We start from the raw sequence: 19,245 nt of genomic DNA on the forward strand, positions 1-19,245 counted from the left end.
AAGATGATCCTGCCCTTCTCAATGAGCACAGATTACAGAGTGAGCAGGATGCGGGTGCTTGTGTGATGCATCAGGAATGCCAGATCCAATGCTGTGTGCTCTCAATGTCCCAGGAGCCTGGGCCCTCTTCTGTGGTGACATTGTTGCCATCATCACCACCTGCTTTGGTCGTTTCCTAAGCTACGTCTGCCAGATCTTCTCAAGGTCTAGAAAGTGGAAGCCTTCCAGAAGAGAGGGCACTAAGCAAGGTGATGCTAAGGCTCAGAGATCTAGCCTGCTAAGGTGTATGGGCTTAAATAAAGTTCAGCCCCACAGAAGCCTGTAGCAAGTTGAAGTCACCGTAGATTTCCCTTGTGTTCAATTTTATAGTCTTCTCTGTCATTGTTCTTGTTAGTTGAGTTCTTGTCTGTCGAAGAGAGAGGTGCTTTTATGCTGAGATCCTCAAGTCTAAAGAAGTAGTAAAAGCAAAGCAACTTGGAGACTTTTAACACTAAACCCAGGAGTGGGATGGCTTCCTACTTACTCCCATTAGGCTGTAGTGAGACTCACACTGGAGCAGTGGTTTCCAAAATTCATGCGTATTTCACTCAGGTATTTAGTTGGCTTTATTTTCGATAACTTCTCTTAGACTGGAAGCCATATAATTTCATCATTTTGAGTAATGTCTCCTGATATTGACCAAGTGGAGACTTCTCATTTGTTATTTCTCTCATTTTCTTTTCCCTTTGGCTAGAGATTCATTTTGCATTCTTCATTTTTAGTACTTTGTTGAAATTGTGCCACTTTCTGTTTTATTTAGATATACATTGGAGATGGGGTGGTGCCTACTGTTCTTGGGGGGGATACCACTATCACCTCCCCCATTTCTAACAATTGTTGGGTTTTCTTTTTGTCATTTGTTGGTAAGATACAGGGTTTTTCTTCTGAACTATCCCTCTGGTGTTCTCTAGCCACCTGTATTGAAAACATTGTCGCACAAGGTAATGCTCCTTCCTTGTCATTCTTTAGCCAGACTCGCAGAATCCTGAGCTCTTTCTCTTTTTAATTTGCACAGCAGCTCAGATTTATTTATTTTTTAATTTTTTATAATGCAAGTTTATTGTGGTGATAATTGTTAGTAAAGTTACACCTGAGTTCTTTTTAGAATCCAAAAGAAAGGAAGTACTTTATAAAAAGGTTCAAGATCATTTTATTTCCCCCTTGTCCCAGCATGATAAATTAATCCTCTTCCCAAGGCATAAAATAAGAACTGAATCTGATACCCTCTTTTGAGGGAGTAGGTTTAAGGAGAGTTTGAGTTTCCCTGTAACTTTATTTACCTGTTTTTATTTCCTATTTGTCCCAGTTTCCCAGTTCATATAAGAATAATAAATAAAAGTACAAATATAAATAAAGGTGTGAAGTGTCTGCATAAGAAGGAAGTTGTATCCCTCATTTTCTGCCTTCCTAGGACTGACCCTGAAGGTTACAACACTAGAATTGGAGAAGATGACCAATAGGCCTGTTTCAAGATAAAAGAATGACAAAACTGGGAGACTCAAACCACTGCACTATGTAGTCAAGGAATGCTGTTCTTCATTTTTCCAAATTCAATACACGAGGACAACTGTTGTATATGGGGAATTGGATTGGTGCAGATTTTTTGAGCGATATTCTATCAACTGTAAAGAATTGCAGCACTGCTCCATCATGGGACCTTTGTGATGGACTATCTCAGACTCGTGGTTATTACCCTCCTGTTCACAGTGCCGTACGTTGTAAGTTTTGACTAGGATCCTTGTTTCCCCACCCCCTTGCTTTAGAGTTAGTCCTGCAGTTGGTGAGAGGCCCAAGAAAGGCTACTATAACAGAGGTTTAAATAGTCTTCATAAAGAGGAAATCTCAACACAGATTAAAAGAATCTTTCAACAAGTTACATAATTTTAAACGAATCCAAAATCCTGGGATTTTATTACAAATGATTTCTAATGTGAACTTGACTTCTTTCCTAATTGTAATCAACATTCTAGTTCTAGGATGCCTGTGAAAATACACTATGCTGGATTAGTAAATAAGTAAGTATAAATGCACTTGGTTACTGCTAGGTTATTGCTATTGAAATAGACACAGTAAAAGACTAGGCTGTCAGAATTATACAAGATGTAAGCAATGGAACTGGCTTGGGGGTTGGCTACGTAAATAAATACTTTGCTCACAAGCTGGACTAAGATTATATCACTAAAGGAAGAAAACAGCAAATAAAATGACAGAGTAAAGCCCTAATATGTTAATAATTGCATTAAATATAAATTTCCTCAACACACCAATTAAAGACAACGGTGTGCTGAGTGAATAGAAAAAGCATGACCCAAAACATGCCTTCTACCAGAAACTGACAACTGTCCTGATAAGAATGATATAAGGAGGGTAAAACTGATCATACAGGAAAAATAAAGGGAATAATTTTAGGTGCTGGGCTCCTGAGAAGGTGACACAGGACTAGCAGGGTGGATTTTTATTTGGAGGGAGAGAGGAGAGGAAAGGAGGAAGGGAGGGAGGGAGGGAGGAGATGAATATGCAAACATAAATTTTCTTTATCAGATAAGTTGGTTTGGCTCTTCATGAGTTGCCCCATGGTTCACCAGGGCACACTCACCATTGTTCTGTTCTGCCAGCTGGTTCATCAGGTTGTATTTTCCCATCTGATACATCCCTACAATGACTAGCACCACTACAGGCTGAGAATCTTGTAGGTATTCTTTAATGCTTCCTAATTCACTAACAGCTGCTGATTTTAGTGTTTTACCGGACACGTGGGATCCAACCTGAGGGGTCCAGACTCCAGTAAACCCAATTGTTTATCAAGACTCTACCAGACCACAAGTCATTCCTTGACACAGGGTCACCTCGACGTAATGGAGAGTGAGATACCATGTGATTTCTCAGTAAGAAGGCTATCTAGCATTGGCAGATGGCACAGCTCTTTTTTCATCATGCCTTTTGATACTGATGAGTCATTATGTATTCCCAGTTTCCAAAGATTTACTTCTATAATAACATTCTACTGCTGCATACCATTTATTGAATTACTCACTGTATCCAGCCCTGCTCCAAGTGCCTTAATTACAAAATTGTATTGGCCCTTACAATAACCCTACATGTTAAAGATATTTGTTCCTCCTCTGTAGATAAAGCAAATTCAGTAGAGTACGGTGGACAAATTTATCAAAGATTATGTAGTTAGATGTGGAATCCAGAAGTAAACACTTGTGTCTTTGTTTCTCACTATACTTCCTGATGGAAAACTTACTTGAAATTCACTTTCTTCTCAAGAATTTTTTATCCTTTGTAAATGAAGTATGTGTGGTCTATATTGATTATCACCCCTGAGCTTTATATTCTCATGGACTGAACAGATGTGGTTATTCTGCAGTGTCTACCATTCATCCCACAACAACTAAATTGTTTCTAGACACATTTTCTTTATCAGGATGAGTTGGTTTGGCCTTTCATGAGTTAACTCTTGGGTCTCCAGGGCACACTCACCGTTGCTCTGTTAAATGTCCCATCAGGCAATTTATTTTGTCTCACATTTTGTGACATCCATGGTCCTCCTTATTATCTTTACTGCTCATCAGATGTTCGATGGGCACATATTATATGGTCAGATATTGTGCTCGGTTCTGGGGTTACAAATACAAGTAAGATACGCCTTGTTTTCAAAGTTCCTTAGGAACTATAACAGCTAGTCTATGTTCATCTAAAGTTTGGTTTGCTATTACTCATCTGTAATAATGCAGCGTATCCAGCAAACTATGGCATAAAGAAAATGAAAGTTTTGTTTAATAGTTTTTTCTTACCCCTTCCACGTAAATCTAGTGGTAACTAATCCAGGACTGGTAGTGAGTCTCTACTTGACAGAGTCAACAGAGGCACTAGATGCTTCTTGAAACAGGATCTACCCTGGATATTATAATCATACACTTAGGGAGCCTGAGGAGAATACCAGAGCCAGAGGTAAAAGTAATCCTTGCTGTTCTGAACTACTCTGGACAGTCCCGTGGATATTAGTGGACTGCAGAATGTAGATGAATGAAAAGGGATGAAAAGCGCACCTTTCTCGCTACTCAGCTTTCAGGAATCCCAAGATCATCACTTTCCTTTCTCTCCTCGAGCTCTGATCCTGGAGAATTTCACATAAACATTTCTTCATGCAGTTCTTACTATTGAAAAGAATCCTTGCCACACATGGTGGAGAATGAATTCAAATTATTTCAACAGCTTATTTTAGGAGGGATTTTATGAGTACTATCATTATCAGAGAGAGTTAAGTTGTTTTACTTGTTCTTTTTTTTAAAGCATTCAGTTTAATACATAATCAGTGTATTTATAAAATAATCGGAAAATGCAGATGAACAAATATAACAACCAAACTCCTTAAAATTTCACGTCTGGTATTTGGGAGAATTTTGCACAGAATGGCTCCACATGTTTTACGCTTTTTTCTCCCCCACCGCTCTCATACACACATCTGCTTCTGCACATGGAAGGATACATTCATATTTGAACATGACCGTTAGCCTCTTGGGGGAAAAATTGCAGAGACTTGAAACAGGTAGACAGGATTTCTCTGTGAGGTAGCACGTAAGCTGAGAGCAGATGGAAATAGCTGACCGAGTAGGTGGAAGTCGGGTGTGGGGAATATACTAGGCAGAGTTCGTGCAATACCAAGTTTCTGGTTGCAAATGTGAATTTACTTATTAACTGTCTTTGAGAGAAGTGCATCATAAGATAGAAGGATACAGTTGGAATTCTGATATAAAGTCCTTTCTCTCTATAAAGTGTAGGAATAAACCAAAATGCCTTTACATAAGCCTTGAAGAGCAAGGCAGGTCCATAGGGCTGGATCTGAATCAGATATCAAATGTCACTACTGTTGACATTGATGGAGCTCCTACAGTTGGAGAGAGTAAAAAAGAGCGTTAATGCTAGAAATGGTAGGCACTTGAAATCTTAGATTATTTGTGTAACTTTTTATTAAATTACCGTTTTTTCCCCTCCCTCCCAAAAAGGAATTGTTCCTTGTGCATTTTAATTTCAGTTCAGAGTTTCCTTTCTCTTTCTCTTTTTGTCTCTCTCTCTTTTGAGATGTTCTATGTAAATTTTAAAACTCCTATTCATTTTACTTGCTTTTCATATTTTTAAAAATATTATTTTTAACCTTTTTTAATTAGTTTCAGGTGTACAAAAAAGTAATAGTTAGACGTTTATCATTTACACCCTTCACAAAGTGATAATTCCCCTCCCCCCATCTACTATCCCTCTGACATCGCATAAAGCCATTCCATTTCCACTGTCTCTATTCCTAATGCTGTACTCCACTTCTTTTAGCTATATATATATATATATATATATATATATATATATATGTATGTATGTATATATACACGTATATATGTGTGTGTGTGTGTGTGTGTATATATATATATATATATATATGTATAAAATTGTACTTGGCATTCATTATTGTTCAGCTTCAGCTTCAGGTGTACAGTGCAGTAATCAGGCATCTACATCATCCCTGAGGTGGTCTCCCTAATGAGACAAGTGTCCATCAGATACCCTACAAAATCTTTACAACATTATTGATTACATTCCCCAAATTGAATTTCATATCCCCGTGGAAATCCTGTGGTTACCGACTGTGCTTTCTAATCCCCTCATCTTCCCCCTTATCTCCACCCCCCTCCCATCTAGCAACCCTCAGTTTTCCCTCTATGTCTCTGAGACTGTTTCTAATTAGTTCATTCATTTATTCTTTTCTTTAGATTCCACATATAAGTGAGATTATATGGTATTTGCCTTTCTCTGTCTGACTTATTTCACTAAACATAATGTTCTCTAGGTCCATCCATATTGTTGCAAATGGTAAGATTTCATTCTTCTTTATGGCTGCGTAATACTCCATTGTATAAATGTACCACAGATTCTTACTCCAGTCATCTACTGATGTGCATTTCGGTTGTTTCCATATCTTGGCTATTATGTATAGTGCTGCAATAAACATAGGGGGTGTATAAATTTTTTCGAATTAAGACTTTTGGATTTCTCCAGATAGCTACCTAGGAGTAGAATTGCTGGGTCACAAGGTAGTTCCTTGTGATACCTCCATACCTCTCCTTGAGATACCTCCATACTGTTTTCCATAGTGGCTGCACCAATCTGCGATCCCACCAACAGTGGACAAGGGTTCCCTTTTCTCTACATCCTCGCCAGCACTTGTTGTTTGTTGATTTATTGATGATAGCCATTTTGACTGGGGTGAGGTGGTATCTCATTGTGGTTTTTATTTGCATTTCTCTAATGATTAGTGAGGTTGAGCATTTTTTCATATATCCGTTTGCCATCTGTATGTCCTCTTTAGAAAAATGTCTCTTCATGTCCTCTGCCCATTTTTCAATTGGGTTCTTTGTTTTTTTGGAGTTGAGTGAGTTTTTTATAAATGTGGGATGTTAACCCCTTATCAGATACATCATTGGCAAATATCTTCTCCCATTCAGTAGGATCCCTTTTTGTTTTATTGATGGTTCCCTTTGCTGTGAAAAAAAACTTTTCAGTTTGATGTAATCACACATGTTTATTTTTTCTCTTACTTCCCTTACCTGAAGGGATATATCAGTAAATATCTTACTCTGGGTAATATCTGTAAAGTTTCTTCCTTTATTTTCTTCTAGGGATTTTATGGTTTCAGATCTTAAATTAAATCTTTAATTCATTTAGAATTTATTCTTGTATATGGTGTAAGGAGGTGGTCCAGCTTCATTTTTTTTTTGCATGTGTCTGTCCAGGTTTCCCAACACCATTTATTGAATAGACTGTCCTTCCCCCACTGTAAATTCTTGCCTCCATTGTCATAGATTAAATGACCATATAGGCATGGATTTATTTCTGGGCTCTCTATTCTGTTCCATTGATCTATGTGTCTGTTTTTATGCCAGTACCATGCTGTTTTGATTACTGTAGCCTTGTGGTATAATTTGATGTCAGGTATCGTTACACTTCCCACTTTGTTCTTATTTCTCAAGATTGCCGAGGCTATCCAGGATCTTTTATGGTTCCATATACAATTTAGGATTATATGTTCTATTTCTGTGAAAAATGTCGTTGGTAGTTTGATAGGAATTGCGTTGAATTTGTATATTGCCGTAGGCAGTATGGACATTTTAACTATATTAATTCTTCCTATCCATGAGCATGGTATGTGTTTCCATCTATTTGTACCTTCTTTCATTTCTCTCTTCAGTGTCTTATAATTTTCTCTGTACAGATCTTTTACTTCTTTGGTTAAATTTATTCCCAGGTATTTTATAGTCTTTGAAGCAATTGTAAATGGGATTGTATTCTTAATGTCTCCTTCTGATATTTTACTATTGGTATATACAGATGCAACTGATTTCTGAATATTAATTTTGCATCCTGCTAATTTACTGTATTCATTTATCAATTCTAATAGTTTTTTGGTGGAGTCCTTAGGGTTCTCTATATAAAGTATCACGTCATTTGCATAGAATGACAATTCTACTTCCTTCTTACCAATTTGGATGTCGTTTATTTCTTTTTCTTGTCTGATTGCTGTGACTAGAACTTCCAGCACTACGTTGAATAGAAGTGGAGAAAATGGTCAACCTTGCCTTGTTCCTGATCTTAAGGGGAATGGTTTTAGCTTTTCCCTTTGAGTATGATGTTAGCTGTGGTTTTTTAATATATGGCCTTTATTATGTTGCGATATGGTCCCTCTATTCCCACTTTCTTAAGAGTTTTTATCATAAATGGCTGCAGGATTTTGTCAAATGCTTTTTCTGCGTCTATTGACATGATTATGTGATTTTTATTTTTCATTTTATTATTGTGGTTTATCACATTAATTGAGTTGCAGATGTTGAACCACCCTTGCATACCAGGAATGAATTCCACTTGATCGTGGTGTAAGATCTTTTTAATGTATTGCTGAATTCTGTTTGCTAATATTTTGTTGAGGATTTTTGCATATATGTTCATTAGGGATATCGGCCTGTAGTTTTCTTTTTTTGTAATGTCTTTGTCTGATTTGGGGATCAGGGTGATAGTGAACTCGTAAAAAGTGTTTGGGAGTCTTCTCTCCTTCTGGATTTGTTGGAATAGTTCAGGAGAATAGGTGATAATTCTTTTTTGAATGTTTTGTAAAATTCACCTGTAAAGCCATCTGGTCCAGGGCTTTTGTTTGTTGGGAGCTTGTTGATTACTGATTCAATTTCCCTGGTGGTAATCAGTCTATTCAGGTTTTTCATTTCTTCTTGACTTAGCCTTGGAAGGTTGTATGCTTCTAGAAAATTGTCCGTTTCTTCCAGATTGTCTAATATGTTGGCATGTAAATTTTTTGTATTTCTGTGGTGTCTGTTGTCACTTCCCCTCTTTTATTTCTGATTTTATTAATTTGAGTCCTCTTGTTTTCTTTTTCTTTCTTTTTTCTTTTTTCTTTTTTTTTTTTTTGATGAGTCTGGTGAAAGGTTTGTTGATTTTGTTTATTTCTCTAAAAACCAGCTCTTGGATTCATTGATCTTTTGTATTGTTTTGTTTTGTCTCTATTTCATTTATTTCCACTCTGATCTTCATTATCTCCTTCCTTGTACTCCCTTTGGGCTTATTTTGCTGCTCTTTTCCAGATGCCTTAAGTGTGGAGATAAACTATTGATAGTGATTTTGTTGTTTCTTTGGGGAGGCCTGCATTGCTATGAACTTCCCTCTTAGGACTGCTTTCGCTGCATCCCTTAGATTTGGGGTCATTGTGTTTTCATTTTCATTTGTCTCAAGATACGATTTGATTTCTTCCTTGATCTCATGGTTGACCCATTCATTATTTAGTAATGTGTTATTCAGCTTCCATGAATTTGTGTGTTTTCCAGTTTTTTTCCTGTAGTTGATTTCTAATTTCATAGCACTGTGGTCAGAGAAGACAATTGGTATGATTTCAATTTTCTTAAATTATCAAGATTGGTTTTATGGCCTAACATGTGGTCTATCTTGGAAAATATTACATGTGCGCTTGAGAAGAACGTGTATTCTGCAGCTTTGGGGTGAAATGCTCTGAAAATATCATTTAAATCCAACTGGTCCAATGTGTCATTTAAGGCCATTGTTTCCATATTGATTTTCTGTCTGGAAGACGTGTCCCTTGTTGTCAGAGTTGTGCTGAAGTCCCCTACTATGATAGTGTTACTGTTGATCTCTGTCTTTATGTCAGTCAATATCTGTTTTATATACTTAGGTGCTCCTATGTTGGGTGCATAGATGTTTACTAGGGTTATGTCCTCGTGTCAGATCGATCTCTTTATTATTAGGTAGTGCCCATCTTTGTCTTTTAATATATTCTTAATTTTAAAGTCTCTTTTTTCAGATATAAGTATTGTAACTCCAGCCTTAAAGGTGTGAGTTCAGTCCCAATGCCGGGTGCTGCTTTTTCTTTTTCTCACATTGAACTAATATGACTTAGTATGTAGGTGTTGAGACTATTAGGGAAAATGAGGCAGAGAAAATGTACGTCTTAAACCTTACAGAGGGAGGAACAGACAATAGACAAGTAAATATATACAATGACTTCAGAGGGTGATAAGTGCTATAAAAGAAGCAGTAATGGGAGGAGATAGATAGTTTGAACAGGATGATAAGGAAAGGATTTTTTTTTTTTTTTTTTTGAGGCGCTGACATTTGAACCCAGAATTGACGATGAAGAAGCAATCCTGCAAAAAAAAAAAAAGAAAATGATTCTGGAAAGAAAATAGCAGTTGCAAAGGCCCTTATATGGGAACAAACTTGGACATGTTCAAGGAATGAGAGACCAGTCTGTCTGAAACGTAGTGATCAGGGAGAAAGTGCTTCCAGATTAGGATGAAGAAGGAGGCAGGTGCAGGTCATGCAGAGTTTTGAAGACCACAAAAAGGCATTTAGATTTTTTTTTTTCTGAAGCATTGAAAAATCTTAAGCAGAGGAATGAAGTAAACATAATTAAAGTTTAAGAAAGATACTCTAGCTGCCTTGGAGGTAAGACTTGTGGGCAGGCAAGAGCAGAAGCAGGAAGGTCTGTTAGGAAGCTGTTAGAGTGAGAGATGAGTTTGGCTGGGACTAGGGTGGTGGCAGAAAGGGAGAGAGGGCTAAAGATCTCAACATTCATTATGCTGACAGTCAGTTATTGCCTCTATTTCAGCGCTGTCCCTTCACAGTGCCTGGTTTCTCCTCATTCAGACACTCTGTTTACCCTCTCCAGAGTATAGACTACTGATCTCTTGCTGAGGTGAAGGGTGACCAATTGGTGGAGCTATGGCAGGCCAGGGGTGGGGATCTGGAGATCTGCTTGTTTAGTAGAAAAGCCTTTAAATGATTCTCCTGTATTTGGTCCTGAACGTTTGGAGAGTTCTGTGGGGGTTAATCGAGTTGCTTTTTTGGCTTTCTCCATGACTGGTCTAGGATTCAGCTTATTTAAATCTACTGTGAGGTACCACCTGCCGATTTGCTTTCTAACTTCTATAATTTTGTTGCCACTGTCATTCCTTTTATTGTGTTTGTTCTCATGGGGCTTAAAAGAATCTCCTTACTGTTATTTTAGTGGGGCTTCAGTAGAGAGAAAACGTAAATGTGTTTCATTTGCCATCTGTTGTTGTCATTAGTTTACACACATGTTCATTAAATGACCAATGAGCAGATGCTGGGCATTTGAATGCTTTGTTCACATGCCAAGCGTTGTGTTATACCTTATACTCATGTTGGTGTTTAAAAGAGAAATATGAGTGACTCCCTGGAATTAATAGCTAATAGATATATTTTCCTTATTTCTTCTGCTGAATTTCTTCTTCTGAATAAAAAGACAGTATCTCACTTATGTAGATAAAGCCTTTTCCATTGCCTCATAGAAATGATTTAAAAATCTTATGAAATATAGCTGAGAGAAGGCAGTACAGCATGGTGGGTAAGCCAAACTGGTTGGTTCAAATCCCAGCTCTACAATTTTCTAGCTGTGTGACTTTGGGCAAGTTACTCATTTCTCTGTGCTTCAATCTCCTCATTTGTAAAATGTGGATAATAGAACCTTACTTATAGTTCTACTGTGAGGATTAGATGACTTCATAGACCTGAAAAAACATAGAACTGTGCTTGTTTCTTTGTAAGCACTATAAAATTATTCCTTAAAAAAGGGGAAAGAGAATCTTGAGGATGGGGCTGCTGATTATTCCCCAATATTTAGTATTCTATAGAAATAGAGCCCCAAATTTCAGCAGAGTACATGGGCGCTTGTAGAAAGACTGCATTTCCAGCCTCTATTGTAGCTATGTTGGCCATAAAACTAAATTCTGGCCCATGGGATATAAGTGGAAGCTGGATGTGCTGCTTCCAGGAAATGTCTTAAAGGGGTAGCACGTCCTTATCACTCCCTTGGGTGTTGTTTCCCTGATATTCTCAGTGCAGACGTGATGACTGCAGCCCTTTTGGACCACCAGGTAGACTCTGCAAATTGAAGATGGTAGAGCCATAGGATGGTAGAGAGGGAAGCTGAGCCCTAAATCATGGAGCCACCACGCCAGCCCTGGACCTACTACTACAGTTACGTGAGAAAGAAATCAGTTTTAACTTAGTATTTTTATGGGTTTTCTCATATGCAGTCATCGTATGGCTCTAATGGTTTACTGACTCTTCTAGTTTGCTTACCAAAGGCATCTCACTTTACTGTTACATGAGCCTTCCAGGTGACAATAGAGGAGTGACGGGGAGATTAAGGGTAGAAGCTATTAGCAATACCTCATTATCTGGAAATGCTTGTCAAGAGGTAGCTGTCAATTCTGGCTAAGAGTCAGGTAGGCAGAACAGCATTCTTCCTTTATCTTATAACCCTAGAGCAGTACTAAGAAGGACCTGCTCTAGGCAAAAAAAGACAATTCAGTCTGAGTTTGTAAGTTCCTACAGCCTTTTCCACCTTACATTGCTGCTATAAAGAGTTGTGTTCTTGAAAATTGCTGAGAGTAGATCTTAAACATTCTCACCACACACACACACAAACACACACACACACACCCATACACATGAAAGAATTAACTATGTTGGAAGTTATGGATGTAGTAATTATCTTGATCTTGGTGACCACTCTACGATGTATATACATCAAATTGTCACATTGGACACCTTAAATAGACACAATTATATTTATCAACAGTTTTTGGCCTAATGTAGCTATTTTAAATGCAAGATTTTGTCTGTGTGTATTATTACAGTAAAGTAATGCTTTGCAGCCAGATTATAATAGCTATACAAACATTAGTTTATGTATTTCAAAAATCATAATAGAAATTGTACATTTACCCATAGAAAGGCTTCCCAAGGTAACTATGTATCCATTTATCTATCTGTCTATCTGCCTGTGTGTCTATCCACAGACACACACATACATGACTGGATTTATACCAATTTAATATTTATATTGGTTAATTGAGTCAGTGCAAAATTCCTCACAGTCTCAGAACTATTTTTAAAAAGAAAAGAAATGCATTTTGACTTTACAAATCAGATTGGTAGGAAAAAAATTCATCCAAAATATGGGGTCCTTATGGAAGATTTAATAATAAAAGTTGTCTTTGTGAAAACTGCGGCAAGTGCTGTGCCCATTTTACAAGACGTGGACTAGATGTGTGGCTTCCGGCTACTAGTGTTAGAACACGCTGCTACACAAGTGAGTATTACTATGTTAGTACCTCGTAGAAGTCGCTTTTCTCAGGAAGGTCTTATGTTTCTTTTCTCAGTTTGACTTTGCCTCTGGAATTCCTGGTTCACATTCACGAGGGAGCTCTTAAGCTTTCAGAGGCCTCTCTCTTTTAGGTTCTATGCAGGTTCTCAGCTCCTGGAGGGTTTCTACGGGGACTGTCCTTTGCTCCTTCAATTTGTCATAGCGTGCAATGTCCTTTTGGCACTACTACTGGTCCAAAGACAGTACTACGTACTGTATGCCGAGTAGGTTCCCCTGAACAATGGCAGGCTCGTAAATCAACACCAGGTTCTCTATAAAGAAGGGATAATGATGAAATCCTTCGTGGGGAGGGACAAGATTCTACTGTAAATAGTACAAGAATCAAAATAACTATCAAATTCCTGTAATATTCAATATGATATTAAATAATCAAATGTTAAACTTTGTGGGAGAAGCATCAGGAATGGAGTTGGGATGGTAACACTGTTTATATCAGTGTTCACACATAGGTTTAAAAATATTTGTTGTACGGAGTGTTTACTATGTATCGGGCACAGTTCTAGATGGCTAATTGTGTGATGAACAAAACAGACAAATTTCCTGCCCATGTTATATTCTAGTGGGGGAGACAGGCAATAAATACAAACTTAAGTGATAAAACGTAGTGATAAAACAGTGTGAGGAGAAATAAAAATGTTGCCCACTGGATAGATGGAGCTCATTGCTCTCATTTCTTTCACTTACCAATTCACTAAGGAAAGATGCTGACTGAGTGTGATACACTATTAAAGCTGTGATTTATAGATGATGTATTACAGAACTGTACACCTGAAACCTATGTAACTTTACTAACAATTGTCACCCCAATAAACTTTAACTTTAAAAAAGTTGTGGTTTTGGGGCCAGGTGATAGGTTATCTCTCTCTTCCTATCTCTCCATCCCACCTTGTATTTCTTTTTTTCTACTAATTGACTAATAAGGAGAAATACGGTTAAGAGATACTAAGGCACAATCTGAGATATCTTGGGGTAGGGAGTTTAGATCAACTCCTTTTTAAATCATAGCTATCCTCTACCCTCAATTTCTTGAGCAATTAATTTTCTGTATTTATTTGTTTAATCTGTGTATTTACAAGACTCTAAGCTCCTTAAGAGAGGGACTACAACTGTGTTTGCCCTCCTTTGCAGAGTATCTGGGGGATTCTCAACCAGTATCTTCTGAATAGAGGAATCCCTGTAGCTTCAGCAATTGCTGCTTTTCACACAGTCTCATCTGACTTCCCAGGGACTCTGTTTTGGAGTCAGGTTAGGACAAAATCTCCATAACGAAACTTGGGTAAGTTTGCCTGTCTGTGTTCTCCAAAGTCCTCTCTGTCAAAGAGCTCTCAGTGGGTGGGAAGGGTGGGATGTTTGTATGTGTGTATGGTAGGCATATTATTTGGCGCTGTGAGTTCTGGACCATATATTCCCCTTTCTATTTGATAAAAGCCTGACACACAATGGACATACTATCAGTGCTCAGTGCAGCTTGATGAATGATAGGCACATGATTTTGTCAGGGCTAACTCTAGAAAGAAGGGTCTAAACCTTCTTCTTTACAGTGAGTAGAAGGAACATTGTAATAACTGCAAGGGACATGGAATCTAAGATAATTCATGGATTGAGAGCTATCCCATAATTTCTTGGTCTTAGAATGGTTTTCTGCAGAGAGATCCTGTGCATGTTTGGTAGATTTCTTCCTAAGTATTTCCTTTTATTTGATAGCTATTGCAAGTGGTATTGTGTTTTTTTAAATTTTTTATTTCCGGTGATCAGTGCTTTTATATAGAATGCAGTTGAAAATTGATTTTTGTGCGTTGATCTTGTAACTTAAGACCTTGTTAAACTCACTTATTAGTTCCAAGAGTTCTTTTTCATTGTTGCTTTGTTTTGTTTTTGTAAATTCCCTGGGACTTTCAATATGGATCATCATGTTGTCTGAGAATAAGGACAATATTATTTTATTCTTTCTGGTCTAAATGCTTTCTAAAAATTTTCTTGTCATATTGTTCTAAGCCTTTCAGTATACTATTGAACAGGAATGATGAAAAGTAGACATCCTTGCTTTGTTCCTGAGTTAAGGGCAAATAATTCAGTTTTTCATCATTAAATATGTTAGGTGAAGGTTTTCATAGATTTGTTTAAATCAACCTGAAGAAGTTCACATTTTCTTTTAGGTTACTGACAATTTCATGATGAATAGGTGTTATATTTTGTCAAGTTTTTTCTCATCTCTGTATAATTAACTGGGTTTTCTTCTTCAGACTTTTTAGTATGGTGAATTACATTGGTTTTTGAGCCAGGCTTGTGTTCACAGAATAAACCCCACTTGATTGAGCTGTGTTATTGTCATATATTGCTCGATCCAAGTTGCTAATAATTTGTTGAGGATTTTTGCATGTATGTTCATGAGGGATAACGGTCAATAGCTTTTATTGTTTTGTTTTGTTTTTGTAATGTTTGTATCAGATTATGGTATCAGGATAATGCTGCCTTTGTAGAATGAATTGGGAAATGTTCCCTCTTCTATATTCTGGGATAAATTGTATAGAATTGGTATTATTTCTTCTTTCAATACTTGTAAAATTCACCAGTTAGGAGGAACCATCTGGATCTGAGGAACTGCTTTCCAGAAATTTTACAAACAGCTTTATTGAGGTATAATTGATATACAAGGAATCGCACATATTTCATGTGTACATGAGTTTGGACATATGCAATACCCATGATAAAATCACCACAATCAAGGTAATAGACATACGTAATGCCTCCCCAAATCCCTACCCTCTCATTTTTGGTGATAAGAACACTAAATATTAGATCTACCCTCTTAACACATTTTGAAGTGCACAACACCATGTTTTTAACGCTGGCATTATTTTGTACAGCAGACACCAAGAAGTTATTCATCGAGCATAACTGAAAATTTATACACATTGGACGATGATTCCCCATACCCACCAACCCCACCCTCTCTCCAAACACCTGGCAACCACAATTGTATTCTCTGCTTCTAAGAGTTTAACAATTTTAGATAACTTATATAATTGAAATCGCGCACTGGTTGTCCTATTGTAATTGGCTTATTTCACTTAGCATGATATCCTCCAGATTCATCCATGTTGTTGTCAATGGCAGGATTTCCTTTTTTTTTCAAAGGCTGAATACTATGCCATAGTATTGTATGCACCACATTTTATTTTTTTATCTATTAACCTGTCAGTGGACACTTAAGTTGTCGTTATTGTGAATAATGCTGCAAGGAGCATGAGATGCAGCTATTTCCTCAAGGTTCTGATTTCAATTCTTTTGTTACTATATCCAGAACTGGGATTGGTGAATCACATAGTAGTTCTATTTCTAAGTTTGGAGGAATCCCTATACTATTTCCCACAGTAGCTGCACAATTTTACATTCTCACTAACAGTATATAAGGGCTCCAATTTCTCCACATCCTCTCCAACACTATCTTTCAAAAAATAATTACCATTTAATATGTATAAAGTGATATCTCATTGTAGTATTGATTTGCATTTCCTGCTGATTAGTGATGTTAAGCATCTTTTCATGTACCTGCTGGTCATTTGTATGTCATCTTTAGAGAGATGTGTGTTTAGGTCCTTAGCCCATTTTTAATCAGGTTATTTCTCTTTTTTTTTTTTTTTTTGCTATTGAATTGTAGTAATTCCTTCTATATTTTGGAAATTAACCCTTTATCAGATATATGGTTTGAAAATAGCTTCTCCAGTGGCAAGGTGCCTCAGTTGGTTGAGCTCAGTGCTCATAGCATCAGGGTCGCAGGTTCGATTCCCACTTGGGGCAGTGAGTTGCTCCCTCCACAAGCAGATTGAAAAACAATGACTTGCCTTGAGCTGATGGGTCCGTGTTCCCCAATATTCCCCAATAAAAAAAATTTTCTTTAATTAAAAAAAGGTTTTTTTTCCTCTTATTCCATAGGTTGCCTTTCCATTCTGTTGATTGTTTCCTTTTGTGTACAGAAACTTTTTAGTCTGATGTAGTCTCACTTGTGTGTTTTTGCTTTTGCTGCCTATATTTTTGGAATCATATCCAAGAAATCATCACCAAGACCAACATTAAGATGCCTTCTCCCTGTTTTTTCCTAAGAGTTTTACAGTTTCAGACCTTATGTTGAAGTCTTTAATCCATTTTGAATTGCCTTTTGTGTATGGGTAAAGTAAGCGTCTGACTTCATTTTTATTTGTCTCTAGATATTCAGTTTTTTAAACACTATTTGTTGAAGAGATTATCTTTTCCCCATTGTGTATTCTTGGCACCCTTACAGTATTATTTGATTTATCCCTGGGATGTGAGGATGATTCAACATACTCAAATCAATAAACCTGATATACCACATTAATAAAATGAAGGACAAAACTTATACAATCATCCTTCAGGGCGGGAGCTGCTATTTTTCCCTAAATACAAATTGTTAAATAAAATATTTTGCACCCTTGAGCACCCTAAAAATATCATACAATGTTTTCAATATATACACATAAAACATTTGACAAAATTCAACATCTTTTCATGATAAAAACACTCAACAAACTAGGTATAGAAAGACTGGACCTCAACATTATACAGGCCATCTATGACAAACCCACAGCTAACATCGTACTCAATGATGAAAAGCTGAAAGCTTTTTCTCTAAGATCAGGAACAAGAAAAGGATTCTTATTCCTCTAAGATCAGCAGCAAGACTCATTCTCACCACTTTTATTCAACGTAATACTGGAGTGCTATCTCAATAAATTAGGCAAGAAAAAGAAATTTTAAAAAATCCAAATCATAGAAGAAAAATAAAATACGATGACATTATCCTATGTAGAAAACCTTAAACTCCATAAAAACTGATAGAACTAATAAACCAAGTCAACAAAGTTACAGGCTACAAAAGCCACATACAAAACTTACTTGCATTTCTATAAACTAACAATGAACAGTCCAAAGAGGAAATTAAGAAAACAATCCCGTTTACAATATCATCAAGTGGTAAAATTCTTAGGAATAAACAACCAAGGAGGTGAAAGATTTGTACAGTGAAAATTATAAGACACTGATGTAAGAAACTAAAGAAGACAAAATGAATGGAAAGACATTCCATACCCAATTCCATGGGCTGGAAGAATTAATGTTTTTTAAATATTCATACTACTCAAATGAGCTTACAGATTCAATACTTTCTCCCCCAAATCCCAGTGGCCTATTATAGAGAAATAGAAAAAAATTATTCTACAATTCTTTTGAAACCATGAAAGTTCCAGAATAGTCAAGGCAATCTGGAGAAAGGAAAATAAAGCTGGAGCTGGAGCATCACTTTTCTGATTTCAAAATATATCACAAAGCTACAGTAATTAAAACAGTATGGGACTAAAGATTGACATATAGACTAAGGGAACAGAATCAAGTAGGCAGAAATAAACCAATGCATACATATACCATCAAATGTACTACTCTGGTCAGAAAAAGACACTTGCTATGATTTCAATCCTTAAATTTATTAAGACTTTTTATGTGGCTTACCTAATCTATGATCTATTTTGGAGAATGTTCCAAGTTTATATGAAAAGAATGTGTTTCTGATTCTGTTGGATATAATATTCTACATATACCTGTTTGTTCAGTTTGCTCTATAGTGTGATTCATAAGTCCACTCTTTCCTTATTGATTTTCTGTCTTAATTTTGCTTAGTTTCAAATTTCTTATTGTTTTCAAATAAACAAACCCTGCAAATACATTTTAAAATATGATACTCCTACTTATGACAGGTTTTACACTACAGAGAATTAGTGAATTTTATTTTGTCCTTGATGCCTTTTTATTTTTTTCTTTTGAAAGATTTTTATTAAAATATAGATAACATGCAGCATTATATTAGTTTCAGGTGTACACGATAGTTATTCAATATTTATATACCTAAAGTGATCACCATGATAAGTCTAGTGACCATCTGACACCATATGTTATTATAATATTTTTGACTATATTCCCTATGCCATACATTACATCCTAATGAGTTATTTGTTTTATAACTGGAAATTTGAACCTCTTATTCCCCTTCCTTAAAATTCCTCCCCCTTAAACATCTCCCCCCTAAAAATTTTTTTCAATTATAGTTGACATTCAATGTTATTTTATATTAGTTTTAGGTGTACAGCATAGTTGTTAGACATTTACATACTTTACAAAGTGATCCCCCTGACTAGTCTAGTACCCACCTGGCACTATACATAGTTGTTGTAACATTATTGACTATATTCTCTATGCTGTACTTTAAATCCCCATGACTACTTTGTAACTACTAATTTGTACTTCTTAATCCCTTTGTCTTTTCATTCAGTCCCCCAACCCACCTCCCATCTGGCAACCATAAATTTGTTCCCTGTATCTATGAGTCTGTTTTGTTTCATTTATTTGTTTATTTTGTTCATATGGTATTT

The sequence above is a fragment of the Rhinolophus sinicus genome, chromosome 14 (assembly GCF_057876585.1).
Source record: "Rhinolophus sinicus isolate RSI-liver-muscle chromosome 14, RSI-T2T, whole genome shotgun sequence".
Taxonomy (NCBI): Eukaryota; Metazoa; Chordata; class Mammalia; order Chiroptera; family Rhinolophidae; genus Rhinolophus; species Rhinolophus sinicus.